The sequence below is a fragment of the Eleutherodactylus coqui genome, chromosome 7, assembly GCF_035609145.1.
Source record: "Eleutherodactylus coqui strain aEleCoq1 chromosome 7, aEleCoq1.hap1, whole genome shotgun sequence".
NCBI lineage: Eukaryota > Metazoa > Chordata > Amphibia > Anura > Eleutherodactylidae > Eleutherodactylus > Eleutherodactylus coqui.
Genome location: NC_089843.1, coordinates 203,641,940 through 203,654,706, shown reverse-complemented (window position 1 = coordinate 203,654,706; position 12,767 = coordinate 203,641,940). Strand labels below are relative to the sequence as shown.

The 12,767-nt window shown below is 45.4% G+C and overlaps 1 protein-coding gene across 3 annotated transcripts in view; it reads left to right on the top strand.

The window, feature by feature from the left end:
• SLC20A2 (solute carrier family 20 member 2) overlaps window positions 1-12,767 on the top strand; it is a 74,448-nt gene that overhangs the window by 40,522 nt on the left and 21,159 nt on the right. The window lies entirely within an intron of this gene.

The following is a 12,767-nucleotide window of genomic DNA, read 5'->3' as shown; positions in this document are numbered from 1 at the left end:
ATTAACCGGAATCCATGACCGTTTTATTTTAACCAAATCAACACTAAGTGATGTTTTCCTCCAGGAGCAGCGATTGCCATACATGCAGCTAGGAAACAATAGGATATCCACTTATGAGTGTGTTTGGGGATGTTAGGGATACGTTGTCCTAGTAAAGCTTCCCAGGATGATTCTTGTAACAAAATATTAGTAATGGAATATATAAGGGTGTATACCCGAATCCAGAACCTGCGGAGCCGAGGGCAGGTCCACCAGATATGTAGGAAGGTTCCCTCCTCTCCACATCCCCTAAAACAGACCTGACATCCCTGGAAACATGCTGGAGATTTGTTTAGGAACAAGATCCCCAGATGAGGAAGACTTTTTGTGACTCAATGAAATTTAAAATTAAGTTTTAATAGCTTAAAGGAGATGTCCCGCGCCGAAACGGTTTTTTTTTTTTTAAACCCCCCCCCCCCCGTTCGGCGCGAGACAACCCCGATGCAGGGGTTAAAAAAACCACCCGCACAGCGCTTACCTGAATCCCGGCGGTCCGGCGTCTTCATACTCACCTGCTGAAGATGGCCGCCGGGATCCTCTGTCTTCATGGACCGCAGGGCTTCTGTGCGGTCCATTGCCGATTCCAGCCTCCTGATTGGCTGGAATCGGCACGTGACGGGGCGGAGCTACACGGAGCTACACGGAGCCCCATAGAGAAGAGGAGAAGACCCGGACTGCGCAAGCGCGGCTAATTTGGCCATCGGAGGGCGAAAATTAGTCGGCACCATGGAGACGAGGACGCCAGCAACGGAGCAGGTAAGTATAAAACTTTTTATAACTTCTGTATGGCTCATAATTAATGCACAATGTACATTACAAAGTGCATTATTATGGCCATGCAGAAGTGTATAGACCCACTTGCTGCCTCGGGACATCTCCTTTAATCATGGAAGGGGGTAAGTTTAGGTTTAGAGTCTATTTGGTATCCTTAACTCTGAGACCTGAAATCGCTCCAAAGTTATCCAGAGTTTGATATATACTGGGAGGAGATGAACAACAGCACGTCGTCTGCATGTAGGGCGCATTTGTGTTCATGTCCCCCTATGTGGATGCCCCTAACACTCTCATTGGCTCTAAGCATAGAGGCCAACGGTTTGATTGCTAATGCAAATAGAAGTGGCGATCATGGGCATCCCTGCCTTGTCCCTCTTTCAATAGCCATTGTGTCAGACTCGAAGCCCTGAATCCGTACCGAGGCAGAGGGAAATGAGTAAAGAGCCTGTATTAGGGTTCTGAATTTTGTTCTAAAAACCAATGCCCTCAAGAATAAAAAATAAATATTGCCAATAGGCTGAATCAAAGGCCTTGCATAAATCTAGGTGAAGTCCTCGCCTGTTGTCTCCCCGTTCCAACCTGATCGTACCGCCGAGATAATATCAATCGCCCTTCTAGTTTGATCGGTGGCTTGCCGACCGAGGATAAATCCAACCTGGTCTGGGTGAATATACTGATTTATTACGGATTTTTGTGCGGGGTTTGCCCCCTCATTGAGAAGGTGAATTCCGCAGTGTAAATGGCGATACAATTGACATGCGGCATGGAATGTAATTGAGGTTTGCATGTGTGAACAGGTACTATGCCTAGAATGTGTCTGCTCTTGTTTGGCCATGTGTGAGTGGCATTATTTGGCTCCATATCGCCATCCACAAATGTTGACCTCTTAATTGGCTTCTATAGCAGCAGTTTTTTACACCATTTGGCCATAGCCTTACAATCACCTGCCTGAAATTGTGTAGATCTTTCACCAAAATAGTTCTGATAAGATAACTTCTACTATCTGGCACCAACATGTTGGCATCAGGGTTGCACCAGAATTACGAGTCCTCTCCCATCCATAGGATAAAGGGGGTAACTTGCTTTTCAGCGGGGTCTGACTCCTGCGACCTCAACCAATCCCGGTGGGCTTACTGCCTCACCCCCTCATAGCAAGTAGAAGATTAAATGGAGTGGCGGTCGGATTGTTCATCAAGGTGCTTTATTGTCTGGGTCAAGAAGGCTTATAAGGAGAAGGAGAATCGTGGTAAATCACCAAAGCACACACCTGTAAACACATCCGAAATACACTGGGGTGTCTCCGGCCTGAATGTGGATGGGGGATGTATATTACAGAACCCATTGGAGCAGATTTATCAACACCGCCTAGAGGAGAAGCTGTCTGTTTCCGGTAGCCAGCAATTGCCGCACAGCTTTTATTTTACCAGAGCAATTTAAGAAATGAAAGCTGAGCCTTGATTGGTTGCTATGGGCAGCAAAGATTAAAAAAAAAAAAAAAAAAGTAATCAAAAGTGGTCTATACATTTTTTTTTCTTTTTTTTTTAAATTACGCCAATAAGCTAATATGTTGCATTCTGTTATGGTTAGTAACTAATTCTGTTTTCTTAGCCATGGGTTCTAATGTGATTTTATTAGTTTATAATGTGCACCTCATCCACACAAGGGAGGCCATGATCACAGAGCGAGGATATAGGGGGGAATGCTGGTCACGGCACAAACGCCCAAACCATATATATTTATCCGATTTTTTTTTTTTTTTTTTTTTTTTTTTTTTTTTTTTTTTTTTTTTTTTGGTTGTTGCCAAGCAAAATCATGCGTTTCGGGGCACGAAGACCTCTTCATCTGCTTGGCCTGGGGGACACACTATCAGGATATTAACAGGTTAAGGTGCAAAATGGGAAAAAAAAAAGAATCTGGAAAAAAAATAACATTTTGTTAGAAGCATGGACTATTGCAAAAAGAGTAACGAAGTCTGTAGGTTTTACATGAATGTATGTACCATCAACTAGTGGACTCATGCATCTGGAGAAATCGCTTCTCCGTTGTGAGTGTAGTCCTAAAGACAACCTTTATTACTATTCTAGTATATGTTGCTCCAGCCCACACCTCCATAATAGCGCCTCCTCATAGCCCACAGCTTCAACCTCTGTCATAGCGCCCATAATGGAGCTCTTTTATGTATGTGTGTAGGTATATCTCAAAATAAAAAAAAAAACCTTCATACCTGCCTGTGTCGTTCCTTCCACTTCCAGCCTCTGTAGCAGCAACCATGCTGCTCACCTGCTGAGCTACAGGTAGAACGATCACATGATCACTGTACCTGTAAGTCAGTGGGTTCAGCATGGATTTGTTTGTTTTTTGGTGCATAAACCCATACAAGTAGATGTCATAAGAGTGAATAAATATAAGCCAAAAGTCCTCTTGACAAAACAGTAATCTTCTTCCCAAAAGATAAAGAAACTGATATATTGCAAGCCCTCAACGTGAAGTATAAGTAGCTTGTTCTGTTATACATCACTATCAAAAAGCCCCATTACATAGAATCATAGACTGGTAGAGTTGGAAGGGACCTCCAAGGTCATCGGGTCCAACCCCCTGCTCAGTGCAGGATCACTAAATCACCCCAGGTAGTTGTCTGTCCGGCCTTTGTTAGAACATGTAGTTATAAAATAGCGTGTCTGTGAACAGAGAGGCATTGAATGCCAGGGTTGCCGGTGGGTGGTTGTCAAAGGCAGCACATGTAATGGGTGTCGTGAGACCAAATGTCCTTCAGCCAAGCAGCTGGAAATTGTTCTGACAGCCACAGGGACCTGTAACGATGTCCACCATCCAGAGACAGGTGGCGCCAATAAAATAGTTGGAGCTGCTCGTGTTTATCAGACGATCAGATAATTCTCTTTACTGGTGGTCTGTAGGGGCGTCCTGAGCCTGGTCACCTTGTGTGCCCTCATACATCCACTGATCCCAACACCTGCTAACAGTCTGGTCAGAATGGCCCGATGGGGGACAATTCATCAATACGACCATCCAGCTTATCACACCCCAATAATGCGCCCCTCTCAGACTCTGATAACGGGGTGAAATCTCTTCTCTTCCGCTTGTGTAGAGCTTGTTGACCACTAGACGCCTCTACGACGCAGAGGTCACTACACACAAGGAGACTGAGTCGAAATGCTAAAGACCACCTGTCTGAGTGATTGAGTGACACTGTGAGTTACATATAATAATGACCCAATCATGTGATCAGTGACCAGGGCTCTAAGCTCCGCCCCTGATCACATGTGCAGAGCCTGACAGCAGCCATGTGCTTAGAGGACCTGTGATGTCATTAATGTGATCAGTCACGTGTGTGATGTGCTATTAGTAAGTGGTACATTGCGTTACCAGAAACACTGGTACTAGTCTTTTTTTAGAAGCCAAGGGTGGAACTACTTTTAGGGCTTCAGGTGACAAGATTGTTCTTGAGCGAAAAAGTGAAGAGTGATACATACGATGAAAAAATAAAATAGTAAGTGGAATTATGTATACAATTTCTAAAATGACTGTAGCATACTTTGGAGGTATTTGTAGTTCTATAAATGCTAGCGGAGTGTGCTTGAATGTGACCTCGTGGACGTAGAACTAGATAGAACGAGAATAACAAAGCGGTTAGCCCTCCATAGATGTTGGCAATCGATTAATTGAGGTCCATCGGAGATCGGGTGTTAAGTTTATAGATCGAATAGGTTTCAGCTGGCTGTTGTGTCAAATGGTATTTGTTTAATTTCAAGAACTGAAAATATATTGAAACTGTGGGCATGTAGCAGTGTGAACGCTGTGGTTCAAAAAAAAGTTATCTGTGTCAGTGTTAACTTTGGGTAGTCCGGCCTACATGTTGGAGATGGCATGGACATGTTGGAAGATAAATGACAAAATCTGTGGTACAGTTGAAGAGAAGTTTTACACTAAAGTCCTCCTTTTGTCCTGGTCCTTCTGAAAGTAGTCCTGCCAGGACTAATGATGTCACAGCATCTGCATTTTCCCCACATTTAATACAACCCATCGGCCCATGTCTGAGTACTGAGCCGGATACCACCCATAGGCCTAGGTCTGAGTACTGAGCCGGATACCACCCATAGGCCTAGGTCTGAGTACTGAGCCGGATACCACCCATAAGCCTAGGTCTGAGTACTGAGCCGGATACCACCCATAAGCCTAGGTCTGAGTACTGAGCCGGATACCACCCATAGGCCTAGGTCTGAGTACTGAGCCGGATACCACCCATAGGCCTAGGTCTGAGTACTGAACCGGATACCACCCATAGGCCTAGGTCTGAGTACTCAGCCGGATACCACCCATGGGCCTAGGTCTGAGTACTGAGCCCTGATAGCACCCATGGGCCTAGGTCTGAGTACTGAGCCGGATACCACCCATGGGCCTAGGTCTGAGTACTGAGCCGGATACCACCCATGGGCCTAGGTCTGAGTACTGAGCCGGATAGCACCCATGGGCCTAGGTCTGAGTACTGAGCCGAATAGCACCCATGGGCCTAGGTCTGAGTACTGAGCCGGATAGCACCCATGGGCCTAGCTCTGAGTACTGAGCCCTGATAGCACCCATGGGCCTAGCTCTGAGTACTGAGCCCTGATAGCACCCATGGGCCTAGCTCTGAGTACTGAGCCCTGATAGCACCCATGGGCCTAGCTCTGAGTACTGAGCCCTGATAGCACCCATGGGCCTAGCTCTGAGTACTGAGCCCTGATAGCACCCATGGGCCTAGCTCTGAGTACTGAGCCCTGATAGCACCCATGGGCCTAGCTCTGAGTACTGAGCCCTGATAGCACCCATGGGCCTAGCTCTGAGTACTGAGCCCTGATAGCACCCATGGGCCTAGCTCTGAGTACTGAGCCCTGATAGCACCCATGGGCCTAGCTCTGAGTACTGAGCCCTGATAGCACCCATGGGCCTAGCTCTGAGTACTGAGCCCTGATAGCACCCATGGGCCTAGCTCTGAGTACTGAGCCCTGATAGCACCCATGGGCCTAGCTCTGAGTACTGAGCCCTGATAGCACCCATGGGCCTAGCTCTGAGTACTGAGCCCTGATAGCACCCATGGGCCTAGCTCTGAGTACTGAGGCCTGATAGCACCCATGGGCCTAGCTCTGAGTACTGAGGCCTGATAGCACCCATGGGCCTAGCTCTGAGTACTGAGCCCTGATAGCACCCATGGGCCTAGCTCTGAGTACTGAGCCCTGATAGCACCCATGGGCCTAGCTCTGAGTACTGAGCCCTGATAGCACCCATGGGCCTAGCTCTGAGTACTGAGCCCTGATAGCACCCATGGGCCTAGCTCTGAGTACTGAGCCCTGATAGCACCCATGGGCCTAGCTCTGAGTACTGAGCCCTGATAGCACCCATGGGCCTAGCTCTGAGTACTGAGCCCTGATAGCACCCATGGGCCTAGCTCTGAGTACTGAGCCCTGATAGCACCCATGGGCCTAGCTCTGAGTACTGAGCCCTGATAGCACCCATGGGCCTAGCTCTGAGTACTGAGCCCTGATAGCACCCATGGGCCTAGCTCTGAGTACTGAGCCCTGATAGCACCCATGGGCCTAGCTCTGAGTACTGAGCCCTGATAGCACCCATGGGCCTAGCTCTGAGTACTGAGCCCTGATAGCACCCATGGGCCTAGCTCTGAGTACTGAGCCCTGATAGCACCCATGGGCCTAGCTCTGAGTACTGAGCCCTGATAGCACCCATGGGCCTAGCTCTGAGTACTGAGCCGGATACCAGTTTCCTGTGTGTGCCTCAGTTTGTTTGAAGCCAAATATTCTTCAGATTTCAGGCTCTCCTAACTGTAATGTCTGGCTTTATGCATATTTTATCTTTAAGGTATGGATCTTATGTTGGTATTAACAAAGATTTGTCTAAAATATTCTGAATAATGGTTGTTTGGGAGGAGTTAGTTGTGACTAAAATCCAGTTTTGGGGTCTCCTTTTTAAAAGTTCTCCTGGGGTTTTGTTACTTTTATTGGCTTTAGAGTATTTCATAGATCTTTCAAAAACGGCTGTTTACTAGATGTTCTGGGTGCAAATTTTGTTTTGATGAATTATATTTGAACAGGGAAATCTTTTAACCCTTTTGCGCTTAAATTGGCCAAATAGAATATTGGTCTTCCGTTTCCGATACGGCAGCTTCTATAGTTCAGGTGGCTATTGTGTTCTGTGGGCTAAAAATAAGTTTTAGTGGTATTCTCTATTGCCCTCCATGTCCCAAGATTCAATCCAGGTATTCAGTTAGAGGATCAGAATTCTTCACAGAAAATAAGGTTCCAGTTATTGTGGTTTAAGTTCAGCGTAAAATCATTAAGTTCTTCCTGGATGAAGATGAGATCATCAACATCTCCTGTATAATTTAATATTATCAGGCCGGTTATGTTGTGAATAAATACAAATCTCTTTCAGTTCTCCCACAAAGTTAGTGAAGCTTGCAGCAAATCTCGTACCGTCACGTTCCCTTTTATGTGTTTTTTAAAACTTTTTTTGAATGGAAGCTGAAGAAATTATTCTGGAGAAACCAATCTTCTAAAATGGTGTTTTGTTTTTTGTGTGGATGGGATTGAATCGTCATGTTCGAGGATAGACGCTGTTGTCTTGGTGCCTGCATCATCTGGAATATTAGCGTAAAGGAAAATTATATCTAGGACGGCCCACCGGTATGACAGGAACCACTCCATTTCCGACAAGATTTACAAAATTGGTGTGTCCTTAGGTTATTCATCTGGACTCATATCTGTGCAGTATGACAGTGTGATAAATTCCCTGCTAGTGAATTAATGCAAGATATTATTGGTCTACCAGGGGGTTGCTGATATATGTCATAGGAAGATTATTGTAGATTCATAAGCGTCATTGATTTTTTTTTTTTGATAAATGAAAGCTTTTAAAGTGGGCCCAGTGGGATTGGAGCTCTGAGTATAGTATTTAGTCAGACGGTGCATAGCCTCCTCGATGCAAGTCTTCACGGTTCGGTAGCGCTGTGCCCCCCCCCCCCCCCCCCCCCCCTCATCAGCGTAACATCAATGTCATTATTATCCAGTCGTGGATTCAGTGATAGATTTTCTTTCTTGGTTAAATTGGATTTAGGTTGGCATATTTCAGCCCTTCTAAATTCTGCAGGCTCTGTAATTACCTTTTATAGTGAACGGGGTAGAAAGAGAATTTGGCGTTGAGACTGGTATAATGGTGGAGGGGACATGTCAGAATGGTGGAGGGGAGATGTCAGAAAGAGGGCTACTTACTGTGGACACAAGTGACCGTTGGGCTGCCTTGCATCGCATAGTGGCTGGAAAGGGTTAATTTATGGATGAAGGTATTTAAATCAAGAAAAAGTTTGAATTCCTTAAACCTGCTGCTAGGGCAAAAGGACAATCCTCTGCGAGGAGGCCGAGCTCGTTACTGGACAACATAGGATTGAAGAAAATGAAGATGTTTGTCCTTTTTTTTTTTTTTTTTTTTTTTTTTTTTTTTGCTGTTGTATGTTTTAACCCCCAACCATCCCCTTTCCTTTTTGAGGGGGGGGGGGGGGAACCATACCTTTTGTGGTTCGGAACCGGTCTGCACATTATGTTGCTGGGCAATAATAACACTAAGAGAAATGGATTCTTTTTCCATTGGATTTGAGGTTTATGAATTAGGAGTTTGAGCCGTGACGGGATAGAGGAGAAAAAAAGGTATTCGTTTTTCCTACTGACGAATGATAGGACATCAATACGTGATTACCACAGCCGCTGACGAATGATAGGACATCAATACGTGATTACCACAGCCGCTGTCACTATGTTCAGCGCAGTAAGTAGAAAGCGCTGGCCGTAGTGCAGTGGCCCAGGTTGGTATTGCAGCGCAGCTGCTGTTAAATTCAGTAGGAGCTCCAACCTGTCCGTTATCAACAGAAAAGGTTAACTAAGAGGCGGAATACCCCTTTTAATGGTTTTTCCTTTTTTAATCCCTTCATCTAGTGTTTAATTCCATGAATACTGTCATTTATTATATTGTACTTAATCATATTACTAATAATCGTATCAAAACCCTCCACTTTATATTTTTTTCCTTCACTTGATCGTCGTTTAAGATTCCCCTGCTCCTTGTAAGATTCCTAGACAGAAGCATGGTCTGCTTCAGATTGGTCATACTCTGGTAATGAATGCGTTGGCCAATGAGGTATGGGGCGGTAGATAGCTGTAGGTAGATATTTTTTATTTTCATATTCTTCCCGGTTTGTTCATGGCTTGATGAAGTCTGTAGTGAGATTCGTAGCCTATTTCAGTCGGTGTGTATCCCGTGCCCCTATGGTCATTGGATTTCACATCGGCATTAGCTGTTGCCTTGGCTTTGTGTATCTCCAGTCTGCTACAATACATTGTTTCTTCTGACACCTTTCTACCATAGCCAGCATTAACCCTTTAAGCAACTTGTGCTACCGTATGTAATTCTTCTGTGCGGTCAGGCTAGCTTTTAGGCCTCATGTCCATGGCCAGATCCGATTCTGCATGTGGGAGCCCACAGCGGAATCCGACCCTGCCCGCGGCCGAGGACACCTTGGTCCTTCTACTTACCCGCCCAGGTCTTCATTTTATTGTGTGTATGGAAGCGTCATCTGGCTTGCCGCCGCACAGCCGCAGTGGAGGTGTGTTTTTTTTTCTTTCTTTTCATTCCCGCTTTTCCGCAGATCAGACAGCTTCCGGTGACTGCAATGGAAGCCATTTGTGCGTGAGCCACACTAATATAAAGCATGCTACCATTACACCCCTCCCCGGATCAAAAGGCCTGCAAATCAAATCCGCCTTCTTTATCATTTGCGGGCGCCCATGTTTTCCTATGGGCGGCTTGATTTGTGGATTCTCCAGACATGAGATCTGCTGGTTCCCTATGCGCATCAGTGAGCCGTGGATGGCTGTGACCCTGTTCGTGGTTCATGGTTTGACCATCCTTCAACCACTTTTGGTAGGTACTAAGCCCTGCCAGGAACACCTCACCGGACCTGCTGTGTTGGAGGGGTTGTGACCGAGTCATGTAGCCAGTCCAGCTAGGCTCTTGGCAGTCTCTCGGATCCTGACGGTTGCCTCTGTTTCCTTTGTCCAACAAGTCATCTGCAAACCCCCCCACGGTCCACGTGCTGCCTGATGTATCCCATCCCTTGGCTGTTGGCATTGTCATGAGATAATTGTGGTTCATTTCATCTGGCAGCGGCTATAATGTTATGGCTGACTCAGCCCAGTGATGACGGCAACCCAACAGGGCGCAAAAGTTGTCTGTCGCCGTATTCACACCTATAATTGTGCTTTTGGCTGCATTTTTAGCAATGTTCTGCTCTTACTCAGTAGGAATATCTTTACATTCATTGCTTTTTTTTTTTCTTTTTTGTGACTGTCGGCGTTTTTTATCGCCAAGGCGTTTAATTTTGGTATTTTTCAACATAGATTTTTTTTTTTTTTTTTGAGTGTTCAAAACGCTATGAAAACAGTTAGAGAAGGACATGGCAGTTTAGAAGGCTGCAGGTGCCCTCACATGTTGCATAAAAAAAATACCCCCAGTCAAAACCCCTGTATAAGGGCTAATGCCCACGGACAGATTTATGCCGCGTTCCCCGCCGCAGAATAACACAGGTGTTAGGTATTATTGAACGTAATAGCTCAGTCCTCACATACGGGATTCTGCCGCTGATTTACGCTGCAGAGAAAAAAATCGTTGCATGTTCTATTTTACCGCGTTTTTCAGCGGCGGGAGGTCTCCAATAACATAGTATTAATGAAGACCACGGAAGAACGCGTTAAAAAGCGCGTGTTTCCGCAATCGCCAGCGGGGATTTGTTTTCTTTATCCCTGCGGCGTATCCCGCTCCGTCCGTGGGCATGAGCCCTAAGTGTTGAGGAGCTGTAGCCCTATGACTAATAATACAGAGGAGCACTTTTTACATAGTTCGCCATTCACACGGTCGTATAGGCTGTCTTTGTACTCTGCCAGCACACAGCCCCATTATATCCTGTCAGGCCATCTATGGGCGGCATAGACTGGTGACAAGGTGCCAGGTCACTTAGGTTTTTAGCATAAGTACTTTTTCATACAACTTGCATTTATGTTCTTCAGCTCAACCCCTGTAAGGAGTCGTTTAGATGTTGTGCTGACACCGGGATATTCTGGAGCTCCGGCTGCCCCCTCGGTATAGGAAGAAGGAGGTGAGGGCAGCCGGAGCTCATGAGTGCCGCTGACTGCTGTAACAGATGAACACTGATCGTATGAGCAGTACATAAGTGAGCGGCGCGGCGCTCTGGGACTCGCTAGATGATGCAGCCGAAAACGGCGACTGATTCCTTGTGGTCAGAGTGAAGCATCATGCCAGTTTCACACAACCGGATTGGATTTGCACATTCCACGAGCGTGTGATCTGCGGTTAAATTAAATACATTGAATTGCGCTTTTCCGCTCAGATTAGCATGTTGTAATTGCATAATCCGTGAGCGGAAAATAGAACGCAGCATGTTCTATTTTACTGCAGGTATCCACGACAGAGCCAACTGTTCTCTGTCGCAGATATAGCCGTAGCCGGTACGCAATTACAGACTGCGCTGTTTGTTTCTGCAAAAAAACCGAAAATGATACAGAAACAAATTAAAAGCTTTATATATATATATATCTATATATCTATCTATATATATATATATATATCTATATATCTATCTATATATCTATATATATCTATCTATATATCTATCTATATCTATATCTCCGTTTAAATTGAACATTTCTTTCCACCTGTGTTTAATTTGCTCAGAGGATCAGATGGTGGCGGAGGCCCTAACGCTGGTGTGACCTTTGTAGGGTAACCGCGTAAAAGAACACTTATGTGATAGTCGGTCTTCCATGGGGCTTTGCAGCAATGACCTGTGTTGGCTGTCACTAAGGGGTTAATAAAGTTGTACAACTTTGTAATGTGATTTGTGTACTCTTTGTGAACTACCGTAGAACTTATTTGAATTCAGTGGCAGCAAACCAATACCTGGCCCTCCTTCCATCTGAGAAGTAGATACAAGGTGAAGCTCCTACACTGCAGACCGATGCAGTACATTATAGTGAGCTCACAGAGCGTTGCCTAGACTGGATAGAATTGTAGCCACTTCTCAGCGGACAGCAGGGCTGGCTGTGTGTTTTTTTTTTTTATTCACTGACTGCAAACTGATATCTTGAAAATGGTCAGGATTTGAAACCTTTAAATGTTAGAAGTCTTAAATATGCAACTTTCTAATATACTTGAACCGTGATTAACCCTTTTCCGATCCACTGTCTGAAGACCTTCTGATGGCTGTACAGCTCCGATGTCGGAAGATGTCTGGCAGTGTATTCTTACTGTAGATTACTGGCCGCTCTGTCAGTGGGCCTCTCCAGCATGTCCCATACCGCAGTACTGGCTCTAGCCAGCAGATGGCGGCATTTTAAAATGGCAGAAAGAGAAAGCCCCCTAGGAAACCCTGAATTTTTTTTTGTTTTTTGTTGTTTTTTTTCCTTTCAGTGATGCAAACATCACTCGTGTGAATGCCCTATTTGGCCAAGTTTTTTGTGTAACACAACTTGAGCAGGAATAGCCTTCGTGTGAATGCGCCCTCATTTGACAGGTTTTCTTTAAGGTTTCTTCACATCGCTTTTAAGCTTTATTTTACTTAACTCCAGAAAACCTCTTTAAAACGGCAAATCTTGTTTATCATTATGTGTCATACACATCCAGCGTGTGCGCCATATATGTTCTTGTGAGGATTATATGCTGAGATTGAAGTCTGTAACGCGTTTTACATTCGTCTCCTGCTAGTCTTCAGTGCCTTCATGGCGGTCTGGTAATGGTCTGGCGATTGGCCTTGTCTCCAGTAAAGCCCGTATAGCAGTGTGGGTATATACTATGCATGTGTGCATCCCGATAACCTGATC